Below are 25,534 nucleotides of genomic sequence, written 5' to 3'. Positions count from 1 at the left end.
ATATCAATCAACAAAATTGAAAATGTAATTAAAAACTTACCAATGAAGAAAAGCCCTAGCCCTAATGGCTTCATTGCTGAATTCCACAAGACATTTAGAGGAGAATTATTATCACTACTGTTTAAACAATTCAATAAAATTGAAAGACAAGCTATACTCCCAAATTCATTCCTGGAAGCAAGCATCACCTTGATCCCAAAAGCAGAGAAGGACCCAACTGAAAAAGAGAACTATAGGCCAATATCCCTAATGAACACAGATGCAAATATCCTCAATAAGATACTCCCAAACAGAATGCAGAAGATCATCAAGATCATACACCCAGACGAAGTGAGATTCATCCCAGGGATGCACGAAAGGTTCAACATACCAAATTCAATAAATGTAATACACTATATTAACACATCTGAGAACAAAAGCCATGTGACCATTACAATAGATGCAGAAAAAGTGTTTGACAAAATCCAACACCTATTCATGATAAAAAAAAAAAAAAAACCTGCAGAAAATTGGAATAGATGGCCTTTTTCTAAACCAAATAAAAGCCATCTGTGACAAACCAAAAGCCAACATGATACCAAGTGGTCAAAAACTGAAATTCTTCATGCTAACATCAAGAACAAGATGAGAATGTTCACAATCACCACTCCTGTTCAATACAGTTCTGGAAACTTAAGCCACAGCAATTAGACAAAAGAAATAAAAAGAATAAAGATAGGAAATGAAGAAGTCAAATTGTCATTATTTGCAGATTACATGTTACTCTATATAGAAGAACCAAAGAACTCCACCAAAAGTCTTCTAGACTTAATAATCAAATTCAGTAGAGTAGGTGGATACAAGGTCAAAACACAAAAATCAATAGCCTTCCTGTACACGAACAACACACTCACTTAAAGAGAAACTGGAGAAACAACTTCTTTCACAATAGCATCCAAAACAATCAAATACCTAGGAGTAAATCTAATGAAAGAAATCAAAGACCTCTACTCTGAAAACTATAGCACTCTGAAAAAAAGAGATCAAAGAGGGTATCAGAAAATGGAAAGATATCTCTTGCTCCTGGGTAGGAAGAAGAAATAGAGTGAAAATGGCCATACCTCCAAAACTGCTATATAGATTCAATACAATCCCAGTTGAAATTCCAACAGTATGCTTCACAGACCTTGATAAAACCATCCAAAAATTCATTTGGAACCACAAGAGACCTAGAATAGCAAAAGCAATTCTAGGCAACAAGGACAAGGTAGGGGGTATCACAACCCTCAAGTTGAAACTATATTACAAAGCTATTGTGATAAAAACAGTATGGTACTAGCAAAGAAACAAACCTGAGGATCAGTGGAGCACATTAGAAGATACAGAAACAATTCCAGACACACTCAACCACCTCATCTTTGACAAAAGAGCCAAATACCCTCACTGGAGGAAAGAGAGCTTCTTTCATAAATGGTGCTGGAAAAACTGAGTTCAACTTGCCAAAGATTAAAACTAGACCTATATCTCTCACCATGCACTAAATTAAAATTGAAATGGATTAAAGATCTAAATATTAAAAGAGAAACACTAAACTAGCTGGAAGAGAGGTTAGGTAGAACTCTTGAAGACGCCGGCATAGGAAAAGATTTCATGAACAAAACCTCAGTCACAAGTGAGCTAGCACAAAGAATCAACAAGTAGGATCTCACCTTATTAAAAAGCTTCTGCACAGCAAGAGGAAACCATGAACAGAATGAAGAGACAATCTGCAATGTGGGAAAATAATTTTACCAGCTGTTCTGCACACAAAGGTGTACTGTTTAGAATATATAAAGACCTTAAAAAAAACTCTTAAATTTAAAAACCCAATCCAAAACTGGGAATTTGAAATGAACAGATATTTATCAGGCAATGAATTAGAAACAGCAAATAAACATATCAAAAAATGTTCAACATCACTGGTCACTCTAGAGATGCAAATGAAAACAATGCTGAGATTCCACTTCACCCCACAAAGAATGGCTACTATCAAGAAATCAACCAATAACAAATGCTGGTGGGGTTGTGGGGAAAAAAAGAACCCTTCTCCACTGTTGGTGGAAGTGTAGACTGGTGCAACCACTGTGGAAATCAGTATGGAGATACCTCAAAGAACTAAAATTAGAGGTCCCATTTGACCCAGCTATTCCCCCAGTGGGTATCTTTCCAAAAGAATTGAAAGAATCATACCACAGTGATATTTGTGAATCCATGTTCATAGAGGCCCAGTTTGTAACAGCTAAAACTTGAAAACAGCCTAACTGCCCATCAACTGGAAACTGGTTCAAGAAAATGTGTTGTGTTTTTTTTTAAATAAAATGACATAAAGAATGAGAAGCTAGAGACATTTATAGCTAAATCTATGCACATTGAGGTCATACTCCTAAGTGAAATAAATAGGACACACATGTATAAATACTGAATAGTTTCTCTAGTGTGAGAAACTGAAAGTATAAATAAGGACTAAAATGTATAATAGATAATGAGAAATAGGAAGGAAAGGTGAAAAGGGGAAGGATAAGTGGGAGGGGTAGGGGAAAGGTAAGAAGGGAAAGGAATAAACATGAGAAAAGGAAAAAATGGAAACAAAGTCTTTGTAAATGGGCGGGAGGGTTTGAAGGGAGGGCAGGAGAAGGGGGAAAAATAAGAACCAAGAGAGACTATGTAAAGGTGCAAATTTACAACGATGAATGTCATATTGTTTACCTAAAATGTACCAATAGAATTAATGAATAAAAAATAGTAAAAACATTTAAAAATTAATTTAAGCAAAGATGAGTGTTTACATTTTGGGAAAATTTAGAAACAAAAATAGTAGGAATAGGATGTCAGAGAAAATAGCAAATAAATGTCAGAAAGGCCATTAAGTGATTTTTCCTCCTGTGACCAATCTTACACTGTTTCTTAACAACTTGGTTTCCCTCAGTCTGACTTTCATCACTTAGGCTATGTACATATTGGAATCTGCAGATATCTGCTATATTTGTTTCTTTCCTGCACTGTACTAGAGTGGCTTAGAATGTTGGGATAATAGGAAATAAATATCTAACATGATAATGCAACTAATGACTGCCATCCTATTTCCCATAGTACAAAGGAGGCCAACAAGAATAATCCTTCTACATTTTTCTTAATATCTCCACCTAGTGTATCTAAAAGCTGTTTCAGCTTTTCAGATAATTATCATAAAATAAATGCAAACAGATAAAAAACTGAATTCATCTGAGGTAATTTTTCAATGACAAAACCCTAATTTCCTTTTTCTCCCTGATTCAGTCATCCTTGAAGCATCATTGTATATCCCCTTTCCTCTACAAATGCCATCAGGTCCTTTCATGATTGTGCTGCCTCACACAGCACTGGTAAAATCAGAGGAACTGGATCTAAGCTATTACTTAGCAATGATATTTGGTGGAAAAACTAAAGCAAAATGATAGGCTAAAGAAACTATCTTCAACAATTTGAGTGAATATTTACATTGCATTTACAGTCACATTCTTTATTTTTTCCTCTGGGAATTTTTTTTATTCTAAGGAAGGAAAAAGGTTGACATTATCCAAAGTGCTTTGTAGACTTCAATGAATGGCCTACATTTAGGGAAACTGGCATTTGTTGTTTGAATTGCTCATGAAATGACAGAGATTCCTGTCTAGAAATTACCCATTAACACTACTCTTGAGTAACCTGAGGTTTTAAATTCATTTTCAGTCTGAAGTCCTAGACTAACGATGCTTCTGTTAGTTTCACATTACAATAAAATCATACTTATATTATTTTTTAAAACCAACTAAAAATACTAGCAAATGGACCCTATACTACCTTGCAAACTGCATAGAACTTCAGATTTGGAGACTTCTAATAATTACAATAAAGATAAGCTTCTAAGGATACACTATGTATCAAATTTACCATTAAGAACATCTATGATGCTAGCTAATCTGCATAGGGTTGAATCTGCATGGTAACCTCTGTTGAACTTTACTTTTTTCTTTTAAAGAGACCTGTACAGTACATACAATAATCAAGTAAGTTCCCGCTCTAAACATAACTGCTTTTTGGTAAAAAGATAGAAAGTTACTATTTTCAAGTAGGCAGCTGGGTGAGTAGACCACAATTCAGTTCCATGTTAGACGCCCTTTGTGTTCTCTCCAGAATCTTGTTTATTGGCTACCTGGTGGTTCTGTTGGTTGACTGTCGATAAAAACTCATAATTCTCTAAATTAATTCCCCAAATAAAGCAGATATAAATATACTTAACCAAATGCAGATCAAAAGTAATGCATCTCAAAAATAAATACACCTCAAATTAAACTTTGTGTATTTTCCCACCTGCCTTGCTTTGCTTTCAATAAGAAAATTCTAAAACTGTTAGGGAGCAACAACTATAGTACTTGGAAAGACAAGCACTAGGCAATTTTTTAATCATGCTTTATGCCACACCCCTTGCACAAGATTTCAGAAATGTTATGAATGTCATTAAATGTTTTCAACCTCCTCAAACTTTTAAGCTCAATCATATTACATAATATGCAGTGCCCTCATGCTCTCTTCTGGAAATCCACTGGCAACTGCCCAGACAGTTGGACACCAGGGTACACTGACACCCTAAAGGAACATTACGGATGGCTTTGCTGCTGCAGTAAGTTAGACTCAGAGCTGATCTCACACAGGCTACAATCCACAACATGAAATAGGCTGATGGGCTCAAGCTATGCCAGAAGCAGGTTATGTCTTTAAAGGTTTTTGTTTGCTTGTTTTTCTTATTATTGAAATATAATTCATTTACCATAAAATTCACTCTTCTAAAGTACACAATTCAATGGGTTTCAGTTTAAAGTTGTGCAATCATCACTAATACTTAATTCCACAACATTCTCATAGCCCAGAAAGAAATTCCATGAGCAGTAGTAATCATTACCTAGCCTCCCACCCCCTGAAAACCTCTAATCTACTTTCTATCTCTAGATTTGTATGTCGTGGGATTTCATGTAAAATAAAATCACATAAATATATGTTTTTTAGGGTCTGGTTTCTTTGACTTAACATTATGTTTTCAAGGTTCATCTGCATTATAGTATTCACAAGTAATTCTTTCTTCTTGTTCTTATTTCAAAAATATTTGATTGTATGAATAAAACACTCTTGATTTATCTATTCATCAACTGAAAACTTTGAGACAATAATAAGTGAGATAAATCACACACACAAGCCTATACGTATAGTGCATGGTTTCTCTCATATGAAAACCCAAAATATAAATAAAGAGCAAAGTAAAAAAATAGGTAATAGAAAGTAGGGAGATCTTTTTCAAATGGGAAGGGGAATAAAAGATGGTGGTAAGGAGAGGAAGAGGAAGAAAAGCAGATTTTAAAGAATAATTGAAAAAATGGAGATAGAGCTTTTGCAAATGGGAAGGGGACCAAGAGACAGAAACAAGGAAGGAGGGAAGGGGCAGGGGTAAGAAAAGAGTTAAAATGTGTTATGTATATGTGCCAATTCCCCACAATAAATACAATCATTATATATTGCAAACATGCACTAATAAAAATGAAAAAAGTTTTATGGTTTTAACTTTTATATTTCGGTTTTTGGCCCATTTTGGAGATAACTTTTATATATAAAGTAAGGGTCTAACTGAAGTTGGATCTTTGGCAGCACCATTTCTTGAATGGAAAAAAAAAAACTTTGTTTATTGAATTGTCTCAAAACCCTTGTCAAAGTCCAACTGAACAGAGATTATTTTCAGACTCTCAATTCTACTCTAACAATCCATAGGCCTATCATTATGTCAGTGTTACTACTCTTGATTTATAGTACATTTTGAAATCTAAAAGGATAGTTACTTCAACTTCATTCTTCTTTTTCAACATTGTGTTGGCTATACTAGGTCCCACCACAGTAAGCTAGTTCACATTGATCCCCAAAGCCAAAGTCTCTCTGAGCATGTCTATATTCTGGGTAACAGCTTAGCCGCTAAAGAGAGCTATACTCCCACCCCAATTCAGGAAACATTGTAACTATGCTCATGCTTAGGTTTCCATGCTTGGCTTCTCAGTTGCTTCATAAGTACTTGCACCACGTAAAACTTTAGGCCTCAGCTCCATGGTGGTCATTAGAGTATCAAACATTGATACCACTGATAATGTGAAAGAACTACAAGTTAGACTCAGTACCAAGAGTGGTACCCTTAGCCACAACTTTCAGGGTGGAAGAAAAAGATCAGAAAGACCTTACCAGCTACCAAATCCCTACATAACCCTCACTGCCATTGCCATGCCATTGCTATGGCATTGGCCCTTGAAAATCCCTGGCATGTCTGTCAATGATGACTTCAGCTGAAAAATATGCATGGAAACGACACACCTATGCCCTCATTTGTGTCAGATCATATTTCATACCCAGTCATAACTTCACATACCCCTGTAAGGGAAAGTTTTTCCACACTGAAACATGTTAGGGAACAAGAAATGTAAAAAATAAGGAAATGCCAACACTCAATGAGCACCATAATTTCCAAGTAGCTAAGTCCAAAGAAATGCAGATATATGAACTGACAAAGAATTTTAAATTATTATATTAAGAAAGTTCAATGAACTTTAAGAAAATTTAAATAATTCATGAAATCAGAGAAAAAATGAAAGAGAGTTATAGTTTATAGTTGATGTTCCCCTAAAGCCTCATGGGATCATGGGTGGAACCTTTGGAAGGTGACTGGATTATGAGGACATTATACCTCACTTGCTGTTCGGAGATGAGGTCTGGCTGGAAGAGTCAGGTCACTGTGGGTGTGACCCAGAGGCTCTATCTCCCTTCCCAGTTCCACCCCTTGACTCTGCTTCCTGGACATGTGACATGAGTAGACTTTCTCCTCATCAGGCCCTTCCACCATGGTGCTGACCATGCAGAGACTGAAACTTTAAACTGTAAACCAAAGTAAATCTCTCCTCCTTTAAGCTGGGGGTGTCAGATATTGTGTCTCAGTGCCTAAGACACTAAGCGTCTAACTGACTAAGACAGATTTTGGTACAGGAGAAGAGGAGTCATTGTTGTGCCTGTACCTAACCATGTGATTCAGAAGCCTTTGGAACTGGTTCACTAGAGCAGTTTGGAAAGGTCTGGAGATGCCAACTGGAGAAGAAGCCATAAAATGATATAAGCCAAGCTTGATGGGAGATTCTGGTCAGAGCGCAGAAGATCAGAATGCTAATAAAAGGCCAGACTCAGAAGGTTTCTGTTGGGAACAAGGGCTCCATTGGCAGTTGTACTCTAGGCCATGTGAGTCATGCTGTGGCAGAAATTTGTCTACATTTTGTTCATGTCCTGCACACTGAGACTTTGAAGGAGAATGAGATGAAGAACAGCAGACTAATTATTCTGGTGGAGGAAATGTCAAAGCACCCCAATATTCAGGCTGCATTAGTATTCCTCTGTCTTCAGTGAATTTTTACCTTGCTGATAAGTGAAGACACATTTCATTTATAGCCCCTGAAATTCTGGGACCTGGGACTTAATAGGTTTTCTATGAACATGGCATCAAGTACAGAAACCTGACATCATCCCTAAGTTGGAACCAGAAAAGAAAGCATGCATTTTGAAGGTCAACAGCTCACATCAGAGTTGCCCAGATGGAAAGCTAGAGATTGTGCTCCTCATCACAAAATTTCAGAAGATAATTCACTTCAATGTGAAGTTATGGAATAAATTACAGTACAGAGGTCCATTTTGGAAGAATTCAAACAGTCACAACCACCCACAAGGAGTATGACAAGGACTATGTCTCAGTCTTACTGTACCTAACGACAATAAAATATTTAGGAAGGAAATACCAGGTGTAAAATGACTGGAGAAGTCATTCATATAAATGCATACCATATTCCTTCAAGAGAGACACTACATGGAAGGAACTCAAACAAAATGCATTTGAAACTTAATGTAGACTTAGTCACAGTAAGTCATTCCAGAAAAGTGGGTAACAATGGATATGGTGAGTCATCTAATCATACAAGGGAGAAACCCTGTGAATTTAACAAATGTGGGAAACCCTTCAGTGGGAAATCAACACTCCCCACTCAACAGAAGAAACATAGTGGGGAAAAGCTTTTTAAATATGAGAACTTCTTATCCAAGTTGTACTTGTATAAGCATCAGAGAGTTTATACCATTGCAAAACCTCAACCTCATCTTGAATGTGGTAATGGTGTTTTTCCTGGAGGTCAGACTTCATTAGCCATCAAATAACATACTAGGGAGAAATACCATAAATTTAGTATATGTAAAGCTATAGCTCAATAAACATGACTTCTGTAATGGTTTATATATAAATGCCTCCTCAAAGCCTCATATATTCATAGGTAAGGATTTGGGATGAGGAATGGATTGTGGGGTATATAGCTGACTCACTGTTAGGAGATAGGGTTTGATTGGAAAAGGCAAGTCACTTGGGATGTGGCCTAAAAGGGTTTATCTTCCCTCTTGGCTCTACTCTTAACATTCTGCATCCTGAATACTGTGCTGTGAGCAGCTCACCTCCTCCAGGCCCTTTTACCATGCCTTTCTGCTTGTGGCAAGCCAAAATGGACTGAAATATTAGCCAAAATAAACCTCTCCTCCATCAAGTTGTGGGTATCAGTTATTCTGTCACAGTGAAAAAAAAATGACTTAAAAGACATTCATATTTAGTACAAACCTTGTAAATGTTCTGAATATTAGAAAACATCTACTAGAAATTACGCCACCCTCAAAATCAAACTGGAGAAAAACCTTACAATTGTACTGAGTGTAGAAAATCCCTTTCCCTAAAGTCAAGCATTATTAGACATGAAAGAACTCATATAGGGCAGAAGTCCTACAAATGCACAGAATGTGAGAAACTCTTCAGCAAAAAAAATCACACCTTACCGTACATCAGATAAAACACTGGAAATATGCCCTATGTTTGCACAAAATGTGGAAAGGCTTTGACCAAGAAATCAAAACTTGGAAGATCCCAGCAAGAAGCCCACAGGACCATAGCAGTGTGGATATGGGTAGGTCACAGCCAGGGACCCACCCCAACCCTACCAGCTTGGGCCAGCAGGCTGCAGTCAAAGGCCCACCTGGGAAAGAGCTGTAGAGGCTCACAAGCAACAACCAGAGGCTTGCCCCAATACCACTGGTAAGTGGGTGCAGACCCCAGCCTGAAGCCTACTCAGACACCAGTGACTAGGGTGCATGGCCCCCAGCCAAAGGGCCTCCCAGACAACAGCTACAAGGGGGAACAGGCATCAGCTACAGGCATGCCAAGATAACATCCCAAGTATGCACAAGCCTCAGCCAGAAGCCTGGCAGGACAACAGGGCAGAGCAAGGATCCAGAAAGCCACACTTCTGAATTCAGGAATTGGTGCAGGGGTGAGCAGCAGAGAAAAGGCAACTGGGTGGCTTGCTGAGAATCGAAGTCCGCTGGGTGAGCAAAAACTTGCCTCAACAAAGGCACAGGAGGCAGTATCTGTGGAAATGAGAAGACACATAAACAAGTCTCAAACCCAGACTTCCAGATCACTCAAGGCAATCCTAAAGGGCATCAAGATGGAAAAATTTGATACTCAACCACTAGACTCAATGAACTGGCAATGAAAGAGAATCTGGAAAAAATGAAATCAGAAAAAATTTCTTGGATAACAACAGAGATTGTCTCCATAGTGCAAGACATGGTTAACAAATCTAGAGGAGACACAGATTAAAAACAAATAGAGAAGCTGAGGAACATGATGGAATCCCAACATAGGAAATATATGGAATCCATAAAATGAATACAAGCAGATATCAAGGAGATTAAAAATTCCATTGAAAGTTTGCTAAAAAGAATGAGCCAATGTGAGGACAGAATTTCAGATATAGAAGACAGGATTGCAGTTAGTGATCAGGAAAGAAAATTTGCTTAATAATAGTAAGGGACCAGAAGAAATCAATTGAGCAGCTGCTGCATGATGCAAAAAAGAATAACATAAGACTGAACAGAGTCAATAACAGGAGAAAGCACAAAGAACATAAAAAATAAAAAAAACTGTTCACAGAAGTAATGGCAGAAAAATTCCCAAGCAATGGAAAAGAACTTGATATACAGATTAGTGAGGCATATATGACTCTAACTAGCCATGATTAAAAAGATTTACACCTAGGTATATAATAGTTAAGATTCCAGAAACTCAACAGAAGAACAAAATTCTACAAGCAGTTAGAGAAAAGAAACAAATCACATACAAAGGAAACCCCATCAGAATCACAGCAGGCTTCTCAATACAAATCCTTAAGTCATGAAGAGCCTGGAATGACCTGAGTGAAGAAGATGTAAAATTCTAAACAACTCAATATCAATCAATGAAATGGAAAATGTAATTAAAAACTTACCAACAAAGAAATGCCCTGGTCGTGATGGCTTCACTCCTGAATTCTACAAGACATTTAGAGAAGAACCACTGCCGCTACTGTTTGAACTGTTCAATGAAATTGTAAGGGAACCAATACTCCCAAATTCATTCCTAGAAGCAAGAATCAACATGATCCCAAAAGCAGAAAAAGACCCAATTGAAAAAGAGAACTATAGGCCAATCTCACTAATGAACACAGATGTAAAAATCTTTAATAAGATACTGGCAAAAATAATCCAAAAGATCATATACCCTGACCAAGTGGGATTCATCCCAGGGATTCAGGGATGGTTCAACATACACAAATCAATCAATGTAATACACTATATTAATAGAGCAAAGGACCAAAAACCATATGATCATCTCAATAGATGCAGAAAAAGCATTTGACAAAATCCAACACACATTCATGATAAAAACTCTACAAAATATTGGACTGGACAGTCTCTACCTCAACCTGATAAAAGCCATCTGTGACAAACCTACAGCCAATATCATACTAAATGGTCAAAAACTGAAATCTTTCACACTAAAATCAGGAACATGACAAGGATGTCCACTATCACCACTCCTGTTCAATATAGTTTTGGAAGCATTAGCCACAGTGACTACACAAGAGAAAGAAATGAAAGGAATAAAGACAAGAAATGAAGAAGTTAAATTGTCATTATTTGAAAATGACATGATACTCTATATAGAAGACCCCAAGAACTCCACCAAAAATCTTCTAGACTTAATGACCAAATTCAGTACAGTAGCTGGATACAAGGTCAACACACAAAAATCAATAGCTTACGAACAACACACTCACTGAGAGAGAAACTGGAAAAACAACTCCCTTCACAATAGCATCCAAAAAAATGAAATACCTAGGAATCAACCTAATGAAAGAAATCAAAGACCTATGGCCTGAAAACTATAGTACTCTGAAAAACAAGATCAAAGAGTATATCAGAAAATGGAAAGACATCCCCTACTTCTGGGTAGGAAGAATCAACCTAGTGAAAATGCCCATACTTGCAAAACTTACTTCCATAGTGTTATAGAGATTCAATGCAAATCCAATTGAAAGTCCAACAGCACGCTTCACAGACCTTGATAAAACCATCCAAAAATTCATTTGGAACCACAAAAGAGCTAAACTAGCAAAATCAATTCTAGGCAACAAGGACAAGGTAGGGGGTATCACAATCCCCAACTTGAAACTATACTACAAAGCTACTGTGATAAAAACAGCATTGTACCAACAAAGAAACAGACCTGAAGACCAGTGGAACAGATTAGAAGATGCAGAAAGAACACCAGACACACTCAGCCACCTCATCTTCGACAAAGGAGCCAAACACCCTCACTGGAGGAAAGATAGCCTCTTTAATAAATGGAGCTCAAAAAACTGGGTTTCAACTTGCCAAAGATTAAAACTAGACATATGTCTCTCACCATGCACTAAATTAAACTCAAAATGGATTAAAGATATAAATATTAAAACAGAAACACTAAACTTTCTGGAAGATGAGCTAGGTGGAACTCTGGAAGACATTGGCATAGGAAAAGATTTCATGAATAAAACCTCAGTCACACGTGAACTAGCACAAAGAATCAACAAGTGGGATCTCTTCTTATTCAAAAGCTTCTGCACAGCAAGAGAAATCACCAACAGCCTGAAGAGACAACCCATAATGTGGGAAAAAAATTTTACCAGCTGTTCCTCAGATGAAGGTCTGCTGTCTAGAATATATAAAGATGATAAAAAAAAATCAGACCTCCCAAATTTAAAGACTTAATCCAAAAATGGGAGTTTGAAATGCACAGACATTTCTCAGACAAAGAAGCAGAAATAGTAAACATATTAAAAAATGTTCAACATCACTGGTCATTCGAGAGATCCAAATGAAAGCAACGCTAAGATTCCAACTCACCACAGAAAGAATGGCTGCTATCATAAAATCAACCAATAACAAATGCTGGTGGGGCTGTGGGCAAAGAGGAACCCTGCTCCACTGCTGATGGGAGTGTAGACTGGTGCAACCACTGTGGAAATCAGTATGGAGATACCTCAAAGAACTAGGGGGTCCCACTTGACCTGGCTATTAACTTGCTGGGTATCTTCCCAAAAGAATTAAAAGAGCCATTCCACAGTGATATATGTGCACCACATTTATAGTGGCAGAGTTTGTAATAGCTAAAGCTTGGAAACAGCCTAATTGGTTAAAGAAACTGGTTAAAGAAAACGTGTTTTTTATATATAAAATGGAGTACTACTCAGCCTTAAAGAATGAGAAATTAGAGACATATATAGCTAAATCTATGCACACTGAGGTCATATTCTTAAGTGAAATAAATAGGACACACATGTGAAAATACCGAATAATTTCTGTAGTGTGAGAAACTGAAAGTATGAATAAGAATCAAAAATGTATAATAGATAATGGAAATAGGAAGAAAAGATGAAAAGGGGAAGGGAAAGGAAAGAAGGGAAAGGAATAAATATGAGAAAAGGAAAAAATATAAACAAAGTCTTTATAAATAGGGAAGAGTGGAGGGGTTGAAGGGAGGGCAGGGGAAGGGGGAAAAATAAGAACCCAGATAGATTGCATAAAAGTACAAATTTCCAATGATGAATGTCATTATATTGTATACCTAAAATGTACCAATAAAATAAATCTTAAAAAAAGAAATCAAAACCTACTGGACATCAAAGAACTCAGATTAGGGAGAGATCCTCAAAATATATTAAATCTTGGAAAGCTTTCTCCAAGAAATCATGTCTCATTAGACATTACATAGGCCATAAGCAGGAAAAACCCTTGAAATGTAATGAATATAACAATGTATTCAGTAGGAAAGCAAAACCCACTATTCCTCAAATGGTGCATACAAGATAAGAGTCCTAGAAGTGTAACAGATGCCAAGAAACTTTCTTCCACAGAGCATGTGTTATTACCCATCAAAAAATTCATACCAAGGAGAAGAAATATGAATGCATAGTATGGGGTAGACCTTCTTCTGGAAGGCAGAGAGAATTTTTCACCCTAGAATTTACACAGGGAAGAAACCTTATGAGTGTACTAAAAGTGAGAAAGTGTTTAGCACAAAGCCATATTTCATTATACACCATAGAGCTCACACTGAGGAGAAGCCCTATGTTTGTTCTGAATATAGGAATTCCTTCCACTATAGTTCCAAACTTACTAAGTTCCAGAGAATGTTCATGTCTAAAAACAATAATTACTTTAAATATAAACATTAAATTATCCATTCAAAAGATATAGCATGGCTGAATGGATTTTTTTAAAGACAGATATGCTGTTGGTAACCCATTCTCATTACCTTTAAGGACACACACACTGAAAGTGAAGACATGTAAAAAGGTAGTCCATGCAAATAGAAACCCAATAAAAAGACATGTTCTTAGAGCCTCATGCATTAATAGGTAGGCCTTTTGGAAGAGAACTGAACCATGGAAGTACTATAGCTAAATGTGCTATTGAGGTGGGGCCTGGTTGGAAGAGGTGGACCACTGCAGATATACCTGGTAGATTGTATCTTCCTTCTTGGTTCCTCCCTTTAGTCTGCTTCTGACAGCATGACACTGTCAGACAAGAAGTGCTTGACTCTTCCATTTTTATAGTGCTGGATAAGGAAGGTGGGGCTAGTCAGGCAGCTGTCATGCTCCACCCCCTTGCTTCCCTTTCTCTCCCCCTAAAATAGATAGGGACAATTTGCTTCAGTGTCTCCCTTGTTCTTTAGCAGTCATTCTCCTCTAGGCTGCTCCGACCAACATGAGTACAGCTCCGCTGTCAGCCATGTTGCCCCATCCTCACTCCCATCATGTTAGACACTGCTGCTGCCTCTTTGAAGAAAGAAGCATGAGTACCCCGGCATGGCTAAGATCAGGGTACTTAGTGTAGTGCTAAGGAGGGATCTTGGCCCATTGTTAACATCCTCAACACTCCTCAGCTAACTTCCCATAAGATTCCCTGGTTTCACTCCTACCCCAATGCTGAATCACCTTGACGACAGCTGTGCCTGTCCTGGAGCTCTGCAACCACTTGGAACAATCATGGGCTTGCAACTGAATCAGTCACAGGCCATTAACTATCACATAAGCAGCACTCCACACACACTACTCAGGTAAATCTAGGAGGGCTCTATCCAGGGTACTGACCCTCCTGTGCTGACATACAGGACCTATTAAATACAGATTCACTTTGATGGTCCTGTACATTTGCTCCCAGGTAGCGAGGGCTCCAAAAGTCCTGAAAATCTATGCAGGGTTCTTATCCTGATTAATATGGACACAGTGGTCATCTACAAAGAAAAAGCAATAAAAACACTAGAGGCTGTTTGCCCTGAAGAGCTCCAGAGATTAACAACCAATGGAGATCAGCAGCAGATACCAATACCTGGCAAAGTTGGCCTACAACATCCAGCACTATTCGGCAGTAGACAGCAGCAGCTGGCACCAGCACTGACCAGCAGCTGGCTCTTTCAACTGTTGGCATCCAGCATTATTCAATGTCATCTGGTGACATCAGGACTGTAAGCAAAGCTGTACTCTGCTGATTCATGATTTCCATCTGAATTGAGAAAAAGAATCCTCAGCAGATTGTCCGCAAGCTGAACCATTTTCCTCAGCAGCTAGCCCTTCCCTCATGCTGCTTCTGCATATGCCAGCCAATTGTGGATTGAAACCTCTACAAACTGTGAGCCAAAATACACTTTTTTTCCTTTAATTTTTGGGTTTCAGGTATTTTGTCCCAGCAATGAGCAAAGTCAGTAAGATAGATTTTGGTAGCAGAGAAGTGGGGTCAGTGCTGTAACTTACCTGACTATGTGGTTCAGAAGCCTTTGAAAGTGGTCCACTGGAGGGCTTTGAAATTTTTGGAAATACCAGCTGGAGAAGCAATCCTAAAATGCTCTGAGCCAAACAATGGGAGCTGGTTGGAGCTGTGAAGACCAGAATGCTGATAAAAAGGCAGACAGGAAAGACCAGACTCAGAAGCTTTCAATTAGGAACAAGGACTCCATTGGCAATTAGACTCCAGACCATGTATGTTATATCTACAAGATTTTTCTTTGTTTTTTTTTGTTTTTTTTTTATTACCGGGGGTTGAACTCAGGTCCTTGCGCTTGTGTAGCAGGCGTTGAAACCACTGAGCTAAATCCCCGGCCCAATGTGTATTATATCTAGCAGAGAATTTGTCTACATTTTTCTCATGTCCTGAGACTTTGCAGGAGACTGATATTAAGGGTCTGGATTAAACTAGCACAGAAAATTTCAAAGCAGCCACACAATCAGACTGTGGTATAGCTATTGCACACTACTTTCTGTGAGATTTACACTGAAAAAGTGTAGCAAAAATGCCATTTAAAATGTTTTCAGTTTTGACAGAAAGGAAGTACCTATAAAGTTTTAGCAGAGGAGAGCTTAGTTGCTAAAAAGATTACCATTAAAAATAAGTCAAGTACCTCGCATCTGGACAATAGAAAAGATGACTTGCCTGCTTCAGCATCACAGGAACCAGCAAAATACAACCCTTCACAGGCTTAATGATCCAAAAATGAAAGACTTTGCTTTGAGATAACAACTCCAAGGCATAGTGCTGAAGAAGGGCCAAGGGAGATACCTAGGGAATTGGTTGGTCAGGACTGGGATCACAGTGCTCAGCCACCCAGGCATTCAGAGGCTTTTGCAGCCATGATACAAAAGGGCCAGGCTACTGCTCAAGTTAGAGGCAGGCCTTAGCTCAATGCTTGGTTTTACAGGTATACAGAATATGAGCTGTAGGGTCGGGGGGCATCAACCTAGATTTCAGAAGAAAGCTGTGGAGACCGGGCAATGTACTCCTAAGAGGGCAGTGTATGAACCTGAGACTGAGGCCAAAAGTCTAGTGGAGATCTTCAAAAAATTGGGAAAAGCCAGGAATGTGGAACATACAAGAAAAGGCAATGAGCGAAGCCACCCCAAGCTGGCAATGATGTAGGTGTGGGGCTGCCTAAGCTATTTGGAGTTTGTGTCTCATCATCACAATTTGCCCCAGGTGTTGGACATAGATCTACATGATTTAATGTTTGCCCTGCTGGCCTTTGGTTTGATTTCTTTCTGTCCATCTATTCCTCCTTTTTGGAATGGGAAGGCTTATCCTGTACAATTTTATGTCTGCAATGCTAAACTTTCATTTTGATTTTTACAGGGGCTCACAGGTGAGTGTTTTCCTTGAGTCTCAAAGGCAACTTGGACTTTCACACTTCATCAATGCTGGAACTGGTAGGACTTTGGGCAACTCTTAGAGCTGAACTAAATGCACTTTGCATAAAGATGTGCACATGAGTCTTGGGGTGCGGAGCAGATTGTTATGGTTTATATCTAGATGTCCCTCAAGGGCCTCATGTGCTCATAATGTGATGCTTTTGGAAGAGAGAATTGGAACATGGAAACATTATACCTAAATGTGCTGTTAAGATGTGGGTCAAAGAGACTCTGTCAGAAGAGACAGTTGACTGGGGGTTACCTGGTAGGGTTTATCTCCCTTTCCAGCTCATCCCTTAGCTTCTGGCTGCTAAGATGTAAACTGCTTTCCTCCACCCAGGCCCTTTCACCATGCCTTCTTGCCTCGGAGCCAGCAGAACAAGAACTGAAAACATGAGCCAAAATAAACCTCTCCTCCATTAAGTTGTAGGCATTGGGTATTTCATCCTAGCAACAAAGTGACTAAGACAGATAGCTATATTTATATTAAATATACTTTTAAATTGAAAAACATAAAGTATGGCTATTTCAGTGAGAGAATGTTTGTCTATGTGGTCTAGGGTTTTATCCCCAGCACAAGAGAAAAAAAGTAAAATAATAAAGAAATCAATTTGAGAAGCTATAATAATTTAAATTATATGCCACCAACATTAAAACACTTAAATATACAAAGATCTAAAGAGACAAATAAAATACAATAGTGGTGAATGAATTCAATGCCCTACTTTCAACAACAGACAGATCATCCAGACAGAAAATCAATTAAAAAATATTGCACTTTTAACTTCGTTTTGGATTAAACGTAAATGATATAGAGCATTCCCTTTAGACCAAATGAAGCTTACAAACATATACAAAACATCCAATCCAACAGCAGCAGGATACACATTTTTCTCAAGCACACATGGACTATTCTCCAGGAGAGATCACATGTCAGGGCACAAAAGAAGTTGAACAAGTTAAGAAGACTGAAATTATATCAAATACCTTTTCTTACCATAAAGATATGAAACTAAAAATCAGTAAGATGAGTTTTGAAAAATTCACAAATATGTGAAAATAAAACAACATACTTGAACAGAACCAATATCTCAAAGAAAGAATTAAAAGAGAAAGTATTAAAAATCTTTTGACAACAAAAATGAAATCACAACATACACACTTATGAGATATAGCATAAGCAGTGCTAAGAAGGAAGTTCACAGCAAACCACAAGCATCTGAATCTAAAAAGATCTCACAAAAGAAAAAAATACATATTAATAAACAAAAAGAAAAAATTAAAATGTTAGTATGACAGGACATAAAGAATAGAAATAAATAGGGACTATAAAACAATAGAAAAGTACAAACAATACTGAGTTTTTAAAAATCATAAAAAATTCATGAGCTTTTCAATAAACAGAAAAAGAGGGATAAAACAAATAAATAAAATAGGAAATGAAAGAAGAAATTGATTATAACTCATACTACAGGGATACAAAGGAACATAAGAGACTAATATGAACAATTGTATGGCAAAAATATGGACAACAGAAGAAATGGAATTAGATACATATATCGACAAAAATTAAATATGAAAATATGAACAGATCAAAAATGATGAGATTGAATGCAAAATTGATTGTCGCCATCAAAAAAAATCCCATCCCCCAAAAAAATCCCACCCCATAAACTCTGCTAACTTCTACTAAATACTTAAATAATACCAATTCTTCTCAAACTCTTTTTTTTGAAATGAAGTTTTCTAAGCTCATTCTATGAGACCAGCATTAACCTGATACCAAAAACAAAGACACAACAACAACAGTGGTAAAAGTTACAGACCAATGTTCCTGATGAATAAAAAAGTGTAAAAAAAAAGTTGCAAACTAAGTCTAATAGCACTAAACTATTATACACCACGGCCCAGTGGTATTCATTCCTTGCAAACAAGGATGGTCCAATATGTGCAAATCAAGAAATGTGATATACTTCATTAACAGAATGACAAAAACCATAATTCAATATGTTCAGAAAAAGCATTTGACAAAATGTAAGTGGAAAGAATTTGACATCTTTTCATGATAAAAACATAACAAATTAAGTATAGAAAGAAAGTACCTCAACACAACACAAACTGTGTATGACCTACCCACAGCTATCATCATATTTAATGATGAAAAGTTGAAAGCTATGTTTTAAGATCTGGAATAAGACCTTGATGCCCACTTTCTGACTTCTGCTCAGTGCTGGAAGTCACAGCCAGACAATCAGGAAACAGAAAGAAATAAAAGGTACACAATCAAAAGGAAGAAGCGAAACTGTATCTGTTTTCAAGATGATATGATACTATATATATATAAAGTGCTAAAGACTCTAAAACCAAAAAACATGTTAGAATGATAAATGAATTTAATAAACAGTACTGAGTATTCCAGGATGTATGTTTATACACTAACCACACACTGTCTTAACAAGAATGCAAGAAAATAACCCACTTAAAATACCATCAAAAAAGAACTTTAGAAATACTCAAATGTAACCAGCCAGGTATGGAGGCACAGGCCTATAATCCCAGGATTCCAGATAGCTAAAGCAGGAGGATCACAAGTTTAAACCCAGTCTGGGGTTTAAATTTAGTGACTTAGCAAGAACCTGTCTCAAAAAAAGAAATGTTGAGGATGTAGTTCTATGCAAAAGTTCTGGGTTCGATCCCCAGTAACACAAGTAAAGGAAAGGGGAAAGGAAGGGGAAAAAAGGAAAAAGAAAGCAAAGAGGAGGAACAGGGAGGAGGGGAGGAGAGGGAAAAAGAGGAAATAATCTTAACCAAAGAGATGAATATAAACAGAATTGAAAAAAAATTAAGAAAATATAAATAAATAGATATCTTGTGCACACAGAATGGAAGAATTAATATTGTTACAATGTCCATATTACTCAAAGTTATCTACAGATTCATTGCAATCTTTCTCAATATCCTAATGATATTTTTCATAGAAACATTAAAAAAATTCTGATTCAGATGAAGACAAAATAGTCTCCAAATACACCAAGGAATTTTGAGCAAAAAAGATCAAAAGCAGAGGCTTGACACTACCAGATTCAAAATCTACTACAAAGTTATAGTAATCAAAACAACATGGTATAGATATAAAAGCAAACTCACAGACCAGTAGAACACAATAGAGCACCTAAAAATAAATCCATGTACTTGCATTCAATTGATTTTCAACAAAGATGCCAAGAACAAACAATAGGGAAATGAAAGTCTCCTCAATAAATGGTTCTGAGAAAAATGAATATCCACTTGCAAAAGAATGAAATTCATCTCACACATATACAAAAGTAAACTCGACATGATTTAAAAACAAATTTAACACCTAAAACTACAAGGAAACAAACAGAAAACAAAACAAATCAGTCTGGGCAATTAATTTTTTAACCCTTATAACACACACAACAAATGCAAAAACAGCTACTTGAGTAGATCAAACTAAAAAACTTCACATCAGGCCAGGGATTTAGCTCAGTGGTTTCGCGGCCTGCTGCACAAGTGCAAGGACCAGAGTTCCATCCTCGGTACCAAAAACAAAAAACAAACAAAAAAAAACTTCACAGCAAAGGAAACAATCAACAGAGTTAAGATGACTCTTTGATGCTAGAATATATTTGCAAACTATATACCTGACAAGGCGTTAATATCCAAAATACATAAGAAATCAAACAACCAAATAGCAAGAGAACAAATAACCCCAATTTTAAAATGATTGAAAGATGTATATAGTCACTGTTCAAAAGAGATGTACAAATGCTAAATGTATTTATAAAAATGGTCAACATCATTAATCATCAGAGGAATGCACATTAAAACATAATGAGATAACACCTTGCTTTACTACTAAAATCTGTGAATTACAACTGGATGCTTTTTAGTAAAAAGAGCATTGTTTTTCTCACTTTAGTTGTCTAGCCTCTAGAATAAGAGAATCATTTACAGAATTATGATAGAGACTGTATATTTTTAGTCAGATTAATTACTGCTCTCATTTCATACTCCCATTCTGGCACTAAAAATAACATTACCTTACAAATCCAACATAAATGATGTCTGTATCTGGTCTATTCTAAATTCCTTCTTCCACCTCCAACTAGTTTTAGCCAATATGATTATTACATTCTTCCAAAATGCTCTTAAGTCTGCTGTTATATATTAATAAGAATGACACTAGAAATAGTTAATTTGTTCTCCTCTCTGGGTGTTATGTTTCTTTTGACATTTTAATAGTCTTAGAAAATCCTAAACAAGTATTTGATTCAAATAAATATGCAGCCATTTCAGAATATAAAATTAAATAAGTAGGTTAATAGGACATGAAGCTTATGGTGCTCTGTGTCCTGGCTCCTTTGGTGGAAAAGAAAAACAATACAAGAGAATGGTGGGGAAGCGAGGAGAAGAGAACAAAACCTAATTTCTCAGGTACATTTAGATAAATAAGAGCATTTATATAACAGAACTTCTATCTATAAGATTAGATAATATCAGCATTTGTTAGGAAGAGAGGAAAGAACTGGCTTTAGGTGAGTATAATTCCTACAATATTAAAAAAAAAAAACTTACCAAAAATTTGGCAAAGTTCATCTTACACTGAAATGAGAAAATAAGAATGTTCAGGGCACATGTGAGGCCTTTAAGTGAATTTTAATTTAATGTCTTTAGATGTTAATGGCTTCCCTGGGCAACACTGTTTTCTAAATGTCAGAGAATATAAGTTTCTGTAAGCACTGGTACTAGGAAGAGGACACATTAAGTTTGGCTTTTAAGGTGAGCTTGGATGAGAACAAACAGGAAACTTAAGGTCACAAATCATGTTTAGGTAAACGATACCACAGAGTGATTAATCTAGCATTAGAAGACAATGTCATTGTGTATGTACACTCAGTGTAAACTGATCATGCTTAGCACCTCAATTCTCTTAGCATTTATTAATTTTATGTGAGTGCGGCTCACTTGTGCCATTTTTAAAAATTATGCCACAGTATTATTATACATTATTAACATGACATTTCACTTATACATTTTCTTTCTTCCTCTTTTTTTTTGTACCAGGGATTGAACTCAGGACCTTGCACTTGAAAGGCAGGTGGCGCACTTACACATTTTCATAGAAAAAGCCTCTAAAGGCCAATGCAACCAAGATGTGTAACATACAAAAAATAGAGGTAATAGAAAGGGAAATGGATAAGAGTGGATAGAATAAAACTATTTCTTGGGTAATAAAATTGAGAGAATATAAGGAGCTTTTTGCAAAATTTCCCCTCAGTGGAAAAAAGATACCTTCCTTACCTTGAATATTCATTCATACATTCATTTAAACACCTGGGCCAGAGCAACATCAGAAAGCGAAGAGGTAGAGAGTAACTTCTGGAGAGTGAACTATGGAAATGATCATGAAAATAAAGGCAGAGAGCAATTGGTTAATAGGCCAGGAGCATCCCAAATTGGAAAACTTGGCCAGTGGTTTTCTTTAGTTGGGAAGCATTCAGAGCTTGACTTAATTCAGAATTGGTCCTCAAGTAAAATAAGGGAACAAAAATGTTAAGCAGATAATGACCAACTTTAGACAATTACCATTTCAGTTAGATGCTCGGCAGCCCGGAACCAGACAAGATTTGTTCAAATCCCTGCTCTAGGACATGAGCAGGCAGTGTGACCCTTTCCCTCTACTCGCCTCAGTTTTCCTAATCCATAAATAGGGATGATGTCAATACCACATGACTGTATCCACTTGAGTAAAAAACACCCAAGTAAACTGGATCAGCATACTCTTGAGTGTGGCTGAGGGGATTTACTGAAGACAGAAGACCCACTCTAGGATGTCCTGTCACCTGAATAGTACTAAAGGGAAATGAAGAAGGAAGGCTCCCATCAGTTCCTTCAGAGGAGCTCCAGTCTTTTCCTTTAGCTTGGACGTCATCTCCAGGCTTCCAGTGCAAACTCTACAGCCTCCAGCCTCCAAACCCTTCAGCCTCCTGATATGGACCAGCATGGGACACTACAGTGAGTTCCAGGCCTTTCACTTGTTTCTTCAGATCTCCAGCACTCAGACCTTCTGCACCTTTGCACACTTGACTCAGGGTGGCCATCAAATCTGTTTCTCTAGTAAGCACTGACTGATACAACTGTCTTTCTCATAAAATAGTGATAAGGAGTAAATGGGCATGTTCCTAGCATTTACTAAGTGCTATCTACATGTTTGCTATCATTATTATTTTATCCACAAGATCGGGAAGCTTTGGGGAAAAAAGCTCCAGAGTGAATGAGATAATGAGAAACAATGAAAAACAAGCAATATTTTAGATCGGCTGAACTTATTAATAGCTAAGTAACAAGAAAACACTCAAGTGAAATTCTAATTTTATGTTGCTTTCTTACATGGCATAATACTATAGAGGTGAAGTTAATTGCATGTATGTTTTAAGACCCCTAAACAAAATCTTAATCCAAAAACTTGAATGAGTAGACTTTATGCTACACTAAAGGTCATATCCAACAGAGCTACAGTAGTATTGCTCTGGTGTGTGATTGCAATGAGGTGGTGTGCCTCTGCAACATCTGCCTAAAGTACAAGTGAACTGACACTCCTGCAAAAAATACTCAACATTAGAGCACTTGATATAGATATTTAATAGAAATTTTTGCAATGATGGAAATGTCCTAATCTACGCTGTTCAATGTAGCAGCCACAAGTCCCATGTGCTAGTGAACACTGGACATATGAAGAATACAATTGACTTTTTATTTTGCTTTAATTAGCTTAATTTTAAATTTGAATAGTCTTGCATGGCTATTGGATAGCACAGACCAGAAGCATCCCTGGCAAGCAGCAAAGTACCTATGAAGTAAAGTATCACACTCACTGACATGAAGCAATCAGTTGCTCAGCAGTCAAGAATACAGAGCCTGAAATCACATATAAGATTTGTATCCCTTACCTTGGGAAATGTGGGACATCCACCATGAGCTTGGGATAGAGGAAGCTGCAAGAACATGCTCACACACTTACAAAAAAGAAATTTAGGAGACTTCTGAGAAGATAACAGAGTGGTGAGCAGCAGAGAAAGAACCTCTCTGGGATTTAGTGTCCAAACATTGGAATATAGTGATAGGAGGAGGAGAAGGAGGAGGAAAGTGAGTTCCCGGGGTGCAGGAAGGATCGGAAGTGAGAATTGAAGTCCACAGGGAGAGTCAAGAGAGAGACTTCAACAAAAAAGAGGGAGGTGGCAGGTGAGACTTTATCCCAGAGTCTGGACTCATGGAAGGGGAAGGAGAGCTGGAACCTACAGACACGGGGTGACTACTGACAACCTCAGAGGCCTCCAGAGAAAGGCACGAGTGGAATGAAGAAGTGGGTGCAGCAAGCTGCACTGGCTGGTGAGTTATTCAGGTTCAGACATCACCCAGAAGAGGGCAATTGGCTGGTAACCATCTTGGAGAGGAGCCAACTCAGAACCCAGAACAGCTACAGGCCAGCTCCATCTAGTGACTCCAGGTATTGCAATAAAGGTGCTGAGTTCAAGTCAGCAGGAGGTCAGGGAGCAGAGTTCAAGCTGTCAGGAAGCACATGGACTGAGACAGATTCAACAGTTCTGGTCCCAGCCTGATGCCCAAAAACCAGCCTGAACTTCAGTGGAACTAAAGGTCCAGGCTTGTTGGGATTAACAAGCCTACCATAAATCATTAGCTGGCTTGTTGATACTAAACAAACTGGATCTGGACTCTGTCTGCTCCAATTGTCTACCAGTAATAGCAGAGACAAATCTTAAATATGACACTTTTTTTCTTTTCTTTCTGTTTCCTTATTTTCTTTTCTTCTTGTATAGTTTTTGTTCTTGTTCTGTTTTTTGCTTTTTTAAAGAAAAAAGACAAACTTTACTTTTAATTCATAAGTATGGCAAAAGACATAAAAGCTACAATGTTTGGTATGGAAGCTACTCATCTATAATATACCTAATAGAAGGACACTGTCTTTACCTTTTGTATATTTTAAATGTTGTTCTCAGCATGTGGGCTATATTTCTGAACTAGTGATAGGTTTTTACTGAACTTTAGAGATTTTTTTTTTTTGCTTAAATTTTTTATTGGTACATTTTAGGTACACAATACATTTACATTTATCACTGGGTGCTTGTACCTGAACATGATGTATCTTGGTTCTTATTTTTTCCCTATTCGTTGCCCTCCCTTCACCCCCTCCACCCTTGCCTATTTACATAGACTTTGTTTCCATTTTTGCCTTTTCTCATAATTTTTCCTTTTCCTTCTTTTCTTTCCCCTTCCTCTCCAACATCCCCTACCCCTTTGGACATTTTCTTCCTATTTCAAATTATCAATTATTCATTTTAACCATTTTAATCCTTCCTTACTCTTTCAGTTTCTCACACTAGAGAAACTGCTCGGTATTTACATGTGTCCCATTCATTTCTCTTAAGAGTATGGCCTCAATATGCATCCATTTAGATACAAATGTCTCTAGTTTGTCATTCTTTATGTCTGAGTAATACTCCGTGTTATAAAAAAAACAGATCTTCTTTATCCAGTTTCCAGTTGATGGGCACAAGGGCTGTTTCCAAGCTTTAGCTATTACAAACTGTGCTGCTATAAATGTGGGTGCACATATATCGCTGTGGTATGATACTTTTAATTCTTTTGGGAAGACACCCAGCAGGAGAATAACAGAGAAGTACTGCTTCCCATTCAATTTCCTTGATGAGTATAAAGAGTAATGGCAATAGTTCTTCTCTAAATGTCTTGTAGAGTCCTCGCTTCAGCAGCACATATACTAAATGTCTTGTAGAATTCAGCAGTGAAGCTAC

At 37.3% G+C, this 25,534-nt stretch overlaps 1 pseudogene; it reads right to left on the bottom strand.

Moving 5' to 3' along the window:
* LOC101706945 (serine/threonine/tyrosine-interacting protein pseudogene) overlaps positions 1-6,907 on the bottom strand; it is a 29,160-nt pseudogene extending 22,253 nt beyond the window's left edge.
* Between the last annotated feature and the right edge of the window lie 18,627 nt (positions 6,908-25,534).

The sequence above is a fragment of the Heterocephalus glaber genome, unplaced genomic scaffold (assembly GCF_053883595.1).
Source record: "Heterocephalus glaber isolate CG9 unplaced genomic scaffold, H.glaber_assembly_v1.0 deba00001481, whole genome shotgun sequence".
NCBI lineage: Eukaryota > Metazoa > Chordata > Mammalia > Rodentia > Bathyergidae > Heterocephalus > Heterocephalus glaber.
Note: the sequence above shows the minus strand (reverse complement) of the source record. Positions and strands in the feature narration are given on the sequence as shown.